General features: G+C 44.5%; 1 protein-coding gene across 9 annotated transcripts in view; it reads right to left on the bottom strand.

The window, feature by feature from the left end:
- The window catches only part of LOC129406491 (uncharacterized), a 341,367-nt gene that overhangs the window by 318,127 nt on the left and 9,015 nt on the right, over nt 1–14,225 (bottom strand). For 4 of the 9 annotated variants that reach the window (XR_008631038.1, XR_008631037.1, XR_008631036.1 and 1 more), the window contains exon 2: nt 11,723–12,035. The exons of 3 other annotated variants lie outside the window; for them this stretch is intronic. The gene's annotated coding sequence lies outside the window, so the exon portion shown is untranslated. Of the gene's footprint in view, nt 1–10,513; nt 10,800–11,722; nt 12,036–13,084; nt 13,452–14,225 lie in introns of those variants that run through there. 2 more of the 9 variants (XR_008631039.1, XR_008631042.1) reach the window with 2 other exon arrangements.

Below are 14,225 nucleotides of genomic sequence, written 5' to 3'. Positions count from 1 at the left end.
GCCATGCGTCCTTCCTCTCTCCCTCCTTCTTGCAGTGGGAAACACGAGTTGGATGGGTCATGGCCGCTTGGGATCCTGAGAGAAGACTGACTGACCCATGGGAGACAAAGAGTGAAGGTCTGGAGGAAGCATCCGACTTCAGATGCCCCTCACTCTGCTTCCTCCACAACAGAGAAACGCGTGCTCGTCCTGGCTCAGCACTGTGATACGGGAATATTTCTTATCAGTGTATCTAAGCAAACCAAATAATTTCAATGTATTTGAAGGGATTTCTCAGATGAGCTGCAGTCATGTACTTAATGTCAGATCTAGACTGAAAATCAGAAAGCCAAAAGACTTTTCAAGAGCAACACTGGAAGTTAGGAAAAAATGGAATCAGCCTCAACATTGGAAGGATACAATTTTTTGAGTTAGAATGAAATCTCAACCGAATAGGATGTTCCGTGAAGCCTGCAAAAGGCAGGGGGTCCTTGAGGGTGACTGAAGGAAACGCAGCTCACAGGTTGAGTGGGCCGTGGGAAGGTGGGCAGCTGCAGAGTGGAGAAAGAATCTTGCAATAAAAAACAAGAACCAAGAAATCGCCAGGTGGGATCCCAGTGAGAGAATTTCATACAGCGTCCAGAGAACTTGAAGGGATAGGAATGTACAAGTAAAACACATGATAAAATAAATTCTTGATTACAGATACAAAAGTGTTCTACTGAGGCTGGAGCGATAGCACAGTGGGTAGGATGTTCGCCTTGCATGAGACTGACCCAGGTTTGATTCCCAGCATCCCATATGATCCCCCAAGCACCGCCAGGAGTAATTCCTGAGTACAGAGCCAGGAGTAACCGCCGTGCATCACCAGTGTGACCCCCCCAAAAAAACGGGGGGTTGTACCAAGGGCTAGAGAAATAGTCCAGGAGGTAAGGCGCTTGCCTTGCACCCAGCCCATCTGGGCTTGATCCTTGGCACCTCAGAGTATGCCCAAAACCCACCAGGAGTGATCCCTCACAGGAGAGCTGGGAGGAAGCCCTGAGCACTGCATGCATGGCCTAAAATCAAATCAATCAGTTTGCACAAGAAGGCAATTATATTCATAGCATGGAGTATTTAGCTACACTATAAACAAGTTTATATATTCACAATAATGTAAACAGAGAATAATGTGTTGACCAAAAATTATAATGGAATACTAGTGGAATAAGGAAATAGGGAAATGTGTGGTGATGTGTATAAGCAAATGGCTAAAAGGACCACTCTGAGAGACTAATAGATACGCCTAATACTGACAAAACAAGAAAGAGAAAGCTCACTACGCTGGTCGAGTACCACAGAATACACTTACAAGTGCAGATACCTATGTCTGATACCTGAGCATCTTAGAAGGGATTAGGAGTAGGCTCAGAGCTGAAAACTTACTGGCTTTGCAGATTAGAGTATTTGGTTAAATGCTTGCTACTTTGTTACATAGATAATTTCCAAGAAATAGTAACTTGACATATATTACAATCTGAAATGACCAGAGATTTCTCAGGCAGATAATACTACAATTAATAGGTGAGTTGAAACCATTGTAGCACTACACTGCACTGCACTGTCATCCCGTTGTTCATCGATTTGCTCAGGCAGGCACCAGTAACATCTCCATTATGAGACTTGTTGTTGGGGCATTGTTTTCATTGAGTTGCAACTCAATGAAAACAATGCTCCAAATATTTTCAACTATTTTTAAATATTAGGGAATTACTTGATCTCTAAGTCTGTGTACTTTACCTAATTTTGTACATCTATCTATCTGCTTGGCATTCTCTCTTTTCCACTGTGTCAAAAAATTTCCAAGCCAAACTCAATTTCCAGAAATTGTAAACTCATCAGATGGGAAGTAATGTGTGATAGAAGTTAGACAGGAAAAATCCACAAAGCTAGCAAAAATTCTGCCTTCGAATCAACCTCAACTGAAAAGTGGAGAAATTGAAAATAATCACCTAAAAGGCCAATATTCTACAACATCAAAACTACAACAATAACAACAGTAATTCACTCTTGAACAAAAAGTCCCCCGATCTCTCTTGCAGCTGTGAAGGGGCCTTCTACTTCCTTGTCCACCATGAGGGGATGGGGGGATAGTGGCTCCACCATGGGATTTTTTTTTAAGTTACTCTACTTCTCTACTAAAGTGAGAAGGAAATGAAACATTTCTGGGCCGGGCCTGGTACAAAGCGTTCGTACAGGTGCACCTTTCCAGCAAAACAGAATGGACTCAAGAAGCCAAATGAGCTTAAGGAATTCACAATAACCAGGAAATAAAAGGTTACCCATTTGTGCAAAATCAAAGCAGCCCATGACAAGTCTAATTAACGAATAAAATTCTTGCTCTTTTACAACAGACCTTTAAACTAGGACTCAGCAGTCTCCGAATGGCTTCACTGGCAGCCACTGGAGTTACTGAGCCCACATGCCGGTGGCTGTTTCTCTTCCTTTCCTTGAAAAGGTAACTTATATTTGGCTTCAAAAACACTTTCCCACCGCTTACTCCCCTCTGCTTTGTTTCTCCCTAAAAAGTTTAATCTAATTTAGCCTATTCAAAGGGGAAAGAACAAGGTTCTTAAAAAAAAAAAGTAAAGGAATGCAAGACATGATGCCTTTGATTCACTTGTTCTAAGGTAGGACTGCCCTTTCTAAGAAATATTAAGCAGAAGAGATACAGTTCATCTTGGTAAATCCTCCAGTTACCTGGGGAGGGAGCATCTCTCCGTAAGCCACGCTCCCCAAACCCGGGGGTGAGCCGCAGCCACGAAGAAGGGAGATGAAGCAGCTGTCCAGGTGTTCAGCAGCTGTCAGCTGGGTAGATCCCTCCCTGGGACCAGGCGCGCGCTATCTTCCTGCATCTTTCACAGCGATATATCTGCCGTCTTTCTGGCCACAGAACCACCTGCTATTAGCTCTAGGACAGAGGTGTTCTCTGGCTTCACCAAAATTTTACTTTGACAAGCGAGTTTAATTTGGGATTCTTTAGTGAGTCCTTTTACATTATTTTTAAAATCAATTTAGCGACTCTTCGTTTATGAGTCACCCTAGATCAAACAAAACTAGACCAACGGAGAGGGGAGGAATGTGAAAGGTGGAGAATCCTGCTTCAACTATCGAAGGACAAACTTCCCTCAAACTCCACACCACTGAAGTTCTGCAGAGGATCCAAGCTGGCTAATTAAATCTGTGCCTGTGTGCCTCTTAATTACTCTCCTGGATCCCAGGAAGAGAATACATGAAATTTAACAATCTTCCCATAGAAACTGAAACATATGGCTCCAACTTTATATGATAAAATAATGGAAGAAATAAGACACCCACAGGCCAAATGATTGCGATCATTTCATATGGGTAGTAAAGTTAACGTGACACTCTTTATGCAAAGACAAACAAGTGACTTAAATATAATCCTTTAAAGGTGTAGAAGGATCCCAAATACATTCACGGGTTGTAAATGCACTGTAAATCTATAAAGTATAGGGAATTCTTTCTAGGAAAAAAAAATAAGTTGGCAGCAAATCAAGCAAGGCGAATTCAAAGGCTAAATTTACACAGAGCAATTTTTTAAAAATAGATTGACTACAATCTGTAATGGTATAATTTATCAATCAAAGTCTAGAAGCAAAATAATTCAAATGAAAACATTTTCTTTACAAAGTGACTTTAAAAATACTCATCCATGAACTTTACAAACTATTGAAACATATAAATGCAAAAATATTGTTATTATTACTGTAATTTGTGGTCAACTATGTGATCTTGTGGGCCACTGTGTCGAAATCACTTTGAAATGTATTAAAGCCTTGCAAATAGGAAGAGAGACAACATGTTTTCCTCTGTGACATGTTATAAGAGAGAGTCTTTCCGGGCCCTGAGAGTGAGCCTTTCGTAAGCAGACACTCCCACTCACACAGTGGTCTGCCTTGTTTTAGAGTCACTGCTGGTCTCCTTGCATGTCGGAAGGAGTGCGAGGACACTCAGGAAGGAGATGCGGGCGACTCCCTGGCACTCAAGAGAGACAGCACATTCCAGGAGCACCAGAACGACACTTAGCACGTCTGAGAATTGCCATTACACTTAACTACAAATCACATTGAGGGTCACAGAGCCCACGCATTAGAGGAAGCTCTTTGTCATCAATTACCTCGGGAAGCTAACTCATTTGGCTGGCCAGCTAATGTACAACTGAATTGTTCTCGGTTCCTATTTTCTTTCTGCTTATCATTGTAGAGTGGTGCCTCAGGAAGATGATGGTTTTGTTAGAAGAGTACAGACACTTCCCAAACAGCTCCTTCTGGGCTTCTCATCATAAGCCCACGTCGTCTCTCCAGTGACACATTTTTAAATGCTACCTGGTACGTCTCCAGAAGAGAAGAAGCAACCGTCGGAGAATGGAAACCTACTCTCCAGCCAGACGTCTCTTAAAAGCCTTCTTGCCATTAGAATGACAAGAGTTATTTTCGTGGCCCTCCCACTAATTTAGTGTTTGGGGCAAATTGCCTAGTGGGAAAACATTCAATTTAGTGGTTAATGAGAAATCTACTCTGAAGCTACTCCTGGAACAAACCTTAAAAAGGAACCGCTAGAGCCGGACGCGCTTCCTCCTCCTGGGTCTAGAGGTCCTAGGCACTACCATCCCTGTCTATTTCATGTCTGGCTTCTAGAACCCGTAAGAATTTCAGATGGAACAAGCACTTCACTTATTATTCAGAGTCTCTTAACCTGGGTCTACATTTCTTATTTGCCATAGCACTTTTAGCCTTTGAACTTGCTGGATTACTGACTTATTTAAAACATTCTCTTTTTTTATTGATTATTCACACAGAGAAAGACTGAAATGAAAGCAAAAACATTTGTCTGCTGATGTAAACCAAGTACCTTGGAACACAACTCAGGTTCACCTCAAACTCATGTGAAAAGATATCCACTGTAAAGGGACATGAAAAAAACAATCCCATTCACAACCATGCCCCAGAAAATCAAGTACCTCAAAATCACCCTAACTATGGAGGTAAAGGACCTCTACAGAGAAAACTACAAAATGCTACTCCACAAAATAAAAGAGGACATGAAGAAATGGAAACATATCCCCTGCTCATGGATAGGAAGAATTAACATTATCAAAATGGCAATATTCCCCAAAGCACTATATAGATTCAATGCAATCCCTATAAGGATACCCATTAAAATTTTCAAAGAAATAGATCAAACACTCCTAAAATTCATATGGGATAATAAACACCCACGAATAGCTAAAGCAATTCTTGGAAAAAAGATGATGGGAGGCATCACCCTCCCTAACCTCAAACTCTAATACAAAGTGGTAATAATTAAAACAGCATGGTACTGGAACAAAGGAAGAGTCACAGACCAATGGAACAGGGTGAAATATCCCTACACACAACCCCAAATGTATGAACATCTAATCTCTAATAAGGGAGCAAGAAATGTGAAGTGGAGTAAAGAAAGCCTCTTTAACAAATGGTGCTGGAATAACTAGACAACCACATGCAAAAAAAATGGGCTTAGATCTCGACCTAACATCATGCACAAAAATCAGATCAAGGAGCTGGAGCAATAGCACAGTGGGTAGGGCGTTTGCCTTGCATGCGGACAACCCGGGTTCGATTTCCAGCATCCCATATGGTCCCCTGAGCACCACCAGTAGTAATTCCTGGGTGAAGATCCAAGAGTGACCCTTGTGCATCGCTGGGTGTGACCCAAAAAGCAAAAATTAAAAAATCAGATCAAAATGGATTAAAGACCTCAACATCAGACCAGAATCCATGAGGTACGCTGAAGACAAGTTGGCAAAACCCTCCACGATATAGAGGCTAATGGTATCTTCAAAGATGACATGCCACTGACCAACCAAGTGGAAACAGAGATAAACAAATGGGACTAAATTAACTAAGAAGTTTCTGCACCACAAAAGATACAGTGACCAAAATACAAAGACAATCTACAGAATGAGAAAGAATATTCACTCAATTCCCATCTGATGATTGGACTGGAGCGTTAGCATAGTGGGTAGGGCATTTGCCTTGCACACGGCCAACTCAGATTCGATTCTTCCGTCCCTCTCAAACAACCCAGAAAGTTACCAAGAGTATCCTGCCCACATGGCAGAGCCTGGCAAGCTACGTGTCATATTCGATATGCCAAAGAGAGCAACAACAAGTCTCATGATGGCAATGTTACTGGTGCCCCCTCCAGCAAATCACTGAAGAACAGGACGACAGTGCTACAATGCTACCCATCTGGTAAGGGGTTGATATCAAGGATATACAAGACACTGGTTGGAATCTGCAAGAAGAAAACATCCAACCCCAACAGAAAATGGGGCAGTTAAATGAATAGAAACTTTCTCAAGGAAGAAATATGAATGGCTAAAAGGCACATAAAAACTGCTCTTCATCACTAATCATGAGAGAAATGCAGATCAAAACAACTATGAGATACCACCTCACACCACAGGCTGGCTCACATCCAAAAGAACAAAAGCAACTGCTGTTGGCCTGGATGTGGGGAGAAAGGGACCCTCCTACATTGCTGGTGGGAATGCTGACTGGTTTAGTCCATTTGGAAAACAGTATGGACGCTTCTCAAAAAATTAGAAATTGAGCCCTCATTTGACCCAGCAATACCACTCCTGGGAATACATCCAGAGAGGCAAAAAGTATAGTAGAAATGACATCTGCACTTATATGTTCATCACAGTACTGTTTACAATAGCCAAAATCTGGAGAAAACCCGAGTGCCCGAGAATAGATGACTGGTTAAAGAACCTTTGGTACATCTCTACAATGGAATACTATGCAGCTGTTAGAAAAAAATGAAGTCATGACCTTTGCATATAAGTGAATCAACATGGAAAGTACCATGTTAAGTGAAATGAGTCAAAAAGAGAGAGATCTATCACATTCACCTGTGGAATATAAAGTAACAGAATGGGAGACTAGTACCCAAGAATAGTAAAGATAAGTACCAACAGGTTGGCTCCATGGCTTGGAAGCTGGACTCACATGCTGGAGGAAAAGGCAGCTCAGCTAGAGAAGGAAACACCAGGTAAAATGTGATTGGAGGACCTGCTGGGGATGGGAGATGTATGCTGAAACTTGACTATAGTTCAAACACGATGTCCACTCAATACCACTATTGCAAACCACAACACCCTAAAGAAGAGAGAGAACAAAAGGGAATGTCCTGCCACAGAGGTGGGGTGGGGTGGGGGGGATGGGGTGGGTGGTGGGAAGGATACTGGGATCATCAGTGGTGGAGAATGGGGGAGGGATGGGTACTCGAGCATTGTATGACTGAAACACAAGCACGGAAAGTTGTAAGTTTGTAACTGTACCTCACAGTGATTCACTAATAGAAAATAAAAAAAAAGATATCCACTGTGTGATGTGTGTATGCATGCATGTGTGTGTGCGTGTATGTGTGCATGTGTATGTGTGTGTGTGCTGCACTTTGGTATGTCACTTGCTTGATTCTTGTAGCTTTGGTGTCATGACTCAGAAGTGCTGGAGTTTACAGTATTAACAACCAAAGTCACCTCAGACCAGCAAGTGCCCACAAGTCTCTGCCCTGCCACATATCACCTCTAGTGTGAAAATTCCTGGTCTCAACCAGCCTTTGGGTTCACAATCTAGCCAGGAGAATACATTATTTTTAAGTGGAAGGATGAGACTGAAAGCATTGGATTTCTCCAATCCTAACAGGAGACTTCGGGTCAGTATCCTGCTTGAGCATATTTTCATAATTCAATTTACCTTCCAAATGAATGTTTCTCACTGTATTTAGCGATTGTCTCCTTGCGTTTCTGGGGGTCGATGTTGATCTAAACGCCCAGTGCTGAGGGGAACTCAGGCCTCCAAACAGCAGAGAACGGTATCTTAGCACTGTAGCACTGTTGCCCCATTGTTCATCGATTTGCTCGAGGGGGGCACCAGTAACGTCTCCATTGTGAGACTTGTTGCTACTGCTTTTGGCCTATCTTAGCAAACGATAATAAGATTCATTAGAAACTACTGCAGCAACCGTCGGTAGGAGGCAGCAGAAATACTGATTGGCTCGGGAAAGCAGCAGGCCCACCTCCGGAGCACACAGAGGGAAACTCCTGCCCACAGGGAGCAGCGCTCTGGGGCTGAAGAGTTTTCTGTCCCTCCACCCGGACCCTGGACTGGAGTGTGAATCCAGACCCTTCTCACTTCTCTCCCCTACACTGGAGGAATACACATCAGGACAAGGAGCCCTGCTTTCCCGGGGAAAGGGAGTGGCGTTTCACAAAGTTCAAGGTGGCAAACGGCCGCAGAGCAGGACAGGGCCTGCTAATGCCAGGCCTTGCTCCTTCGTCGCTCTTTCTCATTTCCACGCCACTTGCTCCGGGAGGTCCGCAGCCACCTCCCGCAGCCTCCGCGGGCACAGCGCAGGGTCAGAGGCCTCCTCCAGCCTAACCCCTGTGCTCCTCCTGCGAGGCTGAGGCCGTCTGAGGTCAGCTAGCGTTTGACACGTTCTGCTTCTCTATGCTACATTTCATTTCTGTTTTTGTTTTGCTTCGGGGTCACGCCCAGCAATGCCCAGGGCTCACTGCTGGTGGTGCTGGGGGGAATACATGTGGTGACAAGGACTGAACCTGGCTCCGCACCTTCCCAGCTGGACTGTCTCCGGCCCCCGTGGTTCACGGTATCACCGCTTTTTCTGGATAGTCCACGCAGAGGACATCGCAAGCACAAAGCCGCAGCCACGAGACACCGCACAACACAGCCAGGTCAGTGTCCGGCCGAGGGTGTGCCTAGCTCGGGAGGCATCGTGCTCTGCTCCCAACTGAGGCACGGAATTCAACCCTGCCCAGGGCAAGGATTACATGTCACGGCTCAGTACAGCACGTCAAGAGAGCACTGCATTTTCACCACTGAGCAACTGAAGCACGTGTGCCTGTGACTTTTAAAACAGAAATTGTAAAGAGACAGCGAGAAAAAGTCCCCATCGCCGGTCCGAAATATAATTCGAAGAATCCTCTCGGTTTTAACATTCTCATCTTAATTTAAATCAGCTGGTCAAAGAATATTCTCTTCTTTCAAATACATCCTAAGAACTTAAAAACTTCTTAACTAGTTTCCGCATAAGCCCAAGATTTGAAACACGTCCCAAGTGCACTTCTATCTAAGGGAGTTATTAAGTATTCTTCCACCAGCAACAAGAGGGGAGAGGTTTCAAACGGGGGCTGGAATGACAATCAGCTAAAATACAAAAGTCCTATGCAATCAGAGACTCTTCGATGTGCCTGTAATAAAATGCGGAATTTGGCTGTGTATACTGCCACCTATAATTCATTAAAATATAATACACTCTTCGCAGATAAAAGCAGGGAGACTCAACAGAAAACACCCCCAGACACTGCATTCAGCAATGCGGAACCCTGCTTACGGCAAAGATGCAGTTCCTGAGCCGGGGAGAGCGCGGTGGGGAGGCTCCCGGTGCCTGGTGCAGGGCCCACCAGCTCCACTCCTCCGGCCACCTACCACCCCCTCCTGCAGCCTGCAGCCTCCCCAGGCGTGAGCCTGACCACAGAGCCAGGAAGAAGTCCTGAGCCCAGCCCAGAGTGGACAGATAAAGAAAAACAAATAAATAAATACACCCAATACATACATAAATAAAAGATGTCCTTTAATGCCATGGCCATTTTTTTCCCCTTCATGTGTCCACCGCATTTGTAACTACTAATGCTAAAGTAAAGATTTCGATGTTTTCACTGAAAACTTTTCATCCTCTCTGGATCAAACTTAAGAGCAAAGAAATAGAGGAAGTCTTGCCTTCCGTCTTGGATTCCCTTGTATGTGCTTATTTTGAATATCACACTTGTATCACTTGTCTTCCCATTGATCTTTGATTTGCTCGAGCAGGCGCCAGTAACATCTCCATTTGTCCCTGTCACATGGTAGTGTAGCCCAATGATATCTGCTCACTCCAGGAACAGGAAGAGCCTCAAACCATTCAGTCAAGATTTTAACAAAGAAGTCTGATCATCTCGTTGGTGGGCGGCCACGCGGTCTTTTCACATCCCGTGGAATCCAGTCGGTAACAGCTCTAGTCCAGCAGTCTTCTCTGAATTGCATTACATATCCGGCCCATCTGATTTTTGATGCCTTGGCAAACAAGACACTGTCCCTGATTCTTGATCGTTGACGGAGGTCGGAACTCCGGATTCCTTCTCTCACTTGAGTGAGACATGATACTCCTAGCATAGCTCTTTCGATTCCTCTTTGGGATACCCTAATAGCGTTTGCATCCTGTTTGCATGGGGCCCGGGTCTCTGAGGAGTATGTTAGTGCAGGAAGAACGGTGGAATCAAAAAGATTTGCCTGGAGTTGGAGATCCTTTATCCTCTTAACCACCTCTTCAATGCTCTTGAAGGCGTCCCACGCTGTTCTCTTCCTCCTGCGCAGTTCTGGCGCCAAGTCATTCCTCATGTTGATTTCTTGACCCAGGTACACATAGCTGCTGCATTCGGAGATGTTCGTTCCATTGAGAGCAAATGGAGCTTCAGGGACTAGTTCGTTTTTCATGAGCATCGTCTTGTTGGGGTTCAGCTGCAGTTCGACCTTTCCACACTCGTGGTCGAAGTCGGCCAGCATTTGTGCCACTTGGCTAGTGTTTGGCGTTATGAGAACAATATCATCAGCGAAGCAGAGATGCTGTAGTTGCCGACCGTCTATCTTCACTCCCATTCCTTCCCATTCCAGTCGTCACATGACATTCTCGAGGGCAGCACTGAAGAGCTTTGGTTAAATGGTATATTTTGAATATAAGGAACATTATGTAAGTTAAAAGAATGCCAGTTAATGGCCGTGGGGCTGCGGCCAGGCGGGGAGAAAAAAAAAAAAAAGAATGCCAGTTAAATCCACCTGCTGATTTTAAGGGGGGTAGGGGTGGGAGAATAGAGCATTTTCAAAGGGTGATTTATCTAATCTGCAAATGGATGTTTCCACTGGACCTCTGATAGACTATTCAAATATACAGTGAGAACCTGCAATAACAGGCTTGGAAACCCTGGTCACTAAAATAAAATTTAAATAAAAATCTTTTTTAAAAAAATATTTAAAGCATGCCAGAAAAAAAAATGTTTATAATGATAAAAGTCAATAAACATTTATAAATAATAAATCATACTTGTATTATGATCAACTTGTTCTTTGCCCTGCGGGGTGAAGCATAAACTTACATGTTAATTCTAGGTAAGGATATAATCAGGTAAGAAGCAATCTACTAGCACATAAATAAATGAAAAAGCAAGAGGTGTTTGGAAAAGTTCTCCTGAGAAATCTGGGAAGAAGTAATGATCAGACAACCAGTGACTAAGTTTCCTCATCAGAAGGAACGGCCAGTTACGTGGCCTTGGACACGGGTCTCAGTATTTGGAATAAATACACTCTCCACTTGCATCTGAGAAACCCCCGCAGCACTTCAGCAACAGGAACAAGTAAATACATTTTTAAATCTAGCAGAGGAGAACCTAGCAGAAGGCTGCACCCCCAGGCCCTGCGACGCAGGTCCCGAGTTCTCCGAAGCTGAGCCCCCGTGCAACTCTCCATAAACTGAGAGCAAGCGGTGCAGAGACGGCGTTTCACCTCCGGGTCCGGGGTGTCTGCAGACTCCCAGGGACGCACTCCGTGGGGGAGCGGGGATGCTCTGGCAAGCCTACCTGGGAAGGATGCGGTGCTGTCCCCGGGGACCACCACCTCGTCCCGTCCATCCTCTCAGACATGCTCATCCTCCTCAGCCCTAAGGGCTGGCGCTCGGGGGGACCCCGGAGACGTGGCGGGAAGGAGCTCGGACAAAGCGAGGGGCACCTGCAGGAGACGCCCCGAACTTCCAGTCCAGACGGCCGTCTGTGGGTCCACACGGCGTTTCCGAGGGACGGTCCCGAAAGCCTGCAGCTCTGGGAGAGGCTTGAGTCCTCGCGGCCGAGCTGGAGTCTGGGAGGAGGCCCCCTGGGCAGCACAGGCGGGCGAGTCCTGCTGAAGAAAAGCAAACTTCTCTGAAGCAATGTGGGGACCCGGGATCATCACACACCCTGCTATCATCTGGCTTTACATTTTAAATTAATTTTTAATTTAATCCATCCGCAGTTCATTTCTGCACTCTGTGTAATAAGGAAATTAAATGTTTCCTTGCACCACAGACACCAAACTTTTTTCTCCCTGGTAGACCAAGCAAACTTTCACACGTATTTGCATCCGACCGTGAGCGGCCTCCCGTTTCACTGGTGCATCCATTTACTTTCTTCTCCCAAAAAAATCTCCTTTAGCCACAGTGCCTTTCCCCTCCTGTGTGGGTGTGAATGCGTATGCTGGATATGTGTACTGAGTGAATGCGTGTCTGTTCATGATTATGTCTATCTATTGGAAGTCTGTATGAGTTGCGAGTACATGTATATGTGTGTGTGTGTGCTGTGTGTACCGAGTATATATGTGTATGTGGCTGTGCATGTGTGCTATGAGTGAATGTATGTATGTATGCTATGTATGCATATGTTGTGTGTGCATATATACAGAGTTGTACCTATTGAGTATATGCATATGTGTCTATGGGATGTGTGCTATGGGTCTGTGTATGCTACATGCATGTTTGTTGTATGTGTAGTGAGTGTATGTGTATATAAACGGCCGTGTGTGTTGAGTGAATTTGTGTTACATATGTATGTGTTTACATGTGTACACAGTTTTGAGTATCTGTTGTGAGTATATGTGTACATGTGAATGATTGTGTACATGTGCTATAAGTGCATACATGTTACTGTGTCATAAGAGTATACATGTTGTAGGTGTGTGAGTATATGTGTGTATAATTATGTGTGGTAACATATATGTGCTGAGTGTGTGTATGCAGATGTTGTGCGTGTACATATGTGTGTCGAGAGTGTGTGTGTGTACACTGCACATGTACACCTACTCAAACACTGAAGCCTTGTAATGCAGGCATGTTTTCCCCAATCTTAAATCCCCAGATGCCACTCCTAGTCCAGCACATGTACAATCACTTCCAGCCTAATTACAGAACTCACCACTTCCAGATTCCTCCACAGCTACACCACAAACATTGTAGGTCTGCCAGTGATTGACAATAAAGCTAGAGAATAGGAAAAGAATCAAGAAAACATAATAGGGTGAGTGACCACCAGCCCTTTCTGAACTGACCTGGCCAGTGCCGCAGCCTGCTGGTCACAGGTGCTAGAACAAACGACAAGTCTCAGACTCAGGACACTGTGTGGAGTCCACGTCAATCAAGACTGCTGCTGCACTTAACCCTCCAACATACTTCAGACCAACGACGGCTCTGATTCTGCGAAGAGCTGCCGTTCTCAGCCAGACTTATTCAGAAGGCCTGCCATTCTAATCACATAGGCCTCTTCTTAGCCTACCACCATGAAATCAAATATAGACACTGTATTTTGCTCATACTTACACAGTCAACATAGCATTAAGAAATAGGATGAAAAAGGAAATTATATATTTCACCTTTGAGGAGCCGCGGAAGCTTAGAGAGAGAAGGATGCATTTTATTAGTTGCAAGAGAGAGAGAGAGAAAGAGAGATCAAGTGTTTGAAACACATTTTTAATGATAGTCAGAGGATTTACCATCTCAGATAAGGTTTCTTTAAAATAACCAATTTAAAAAGACCTTTCTCGAACACAAATTATTACAATCAGAGCTTGTGGAATTGCGTGGAAGATGAATGATAGTAGAAAGCTAAAAGGTCAAGCGTTGGCTCCCTTAGCATAATGTTCTTAAGTATTGGTTATGCAACCGAGGAGTCCATCCACAGGGTGGCCATTCAGCTGGGGGTGTCAGGATGCTGGGGCCTATGATGCTTCTCTGCCTCCTGCAGAAGGGAAATGGGCTCTGGCGAGGTCCTTGCACAGGTTAAAGGCATGTTCTAAGAAACTCGGTAATCAGTAGGGCACCGTTCAACTCACAGCAGCAAGCCAGGCTCTCAAATACATAAATGAATATGCTAATCAGCAAGCAGTAATACTGGGTGTCACCTTAATTAGAAGGCTAACATTGTCTATTAGGCCACGGGAAACCAACGCCCAAACTCAGCCGTGAACGCCCCATAGGACCTCAGCCATCTCTGCGGGCCTTAAACGCCAGCACGTTCCTCCAAGTTGGGAGGGGAGTGACTGAAAGTGACAGAAAGCGAG

The sequence above is a fragment of the Sorex araneus genome, chromosome 7, assembly GCF_027595985.1.
Source record: "Sorex araneus isolate mSorAra2 chromosome 7, mSorAra2.pri, whole genome shotgun sequence".
In the NCBI taxonomy this organism is placed as follows: domain Eukaryota; kingdom Metazoa; phylum Chordata; class Mammalia; order Eulipotyphla; family Soricidae; genus Sorex; species Sorex araneus.
The sequence above is the reverse complement of the archived record's forward strand: the minus strand, read 5'-3'. Positions and strand labels throughout refer to the sequence as shown.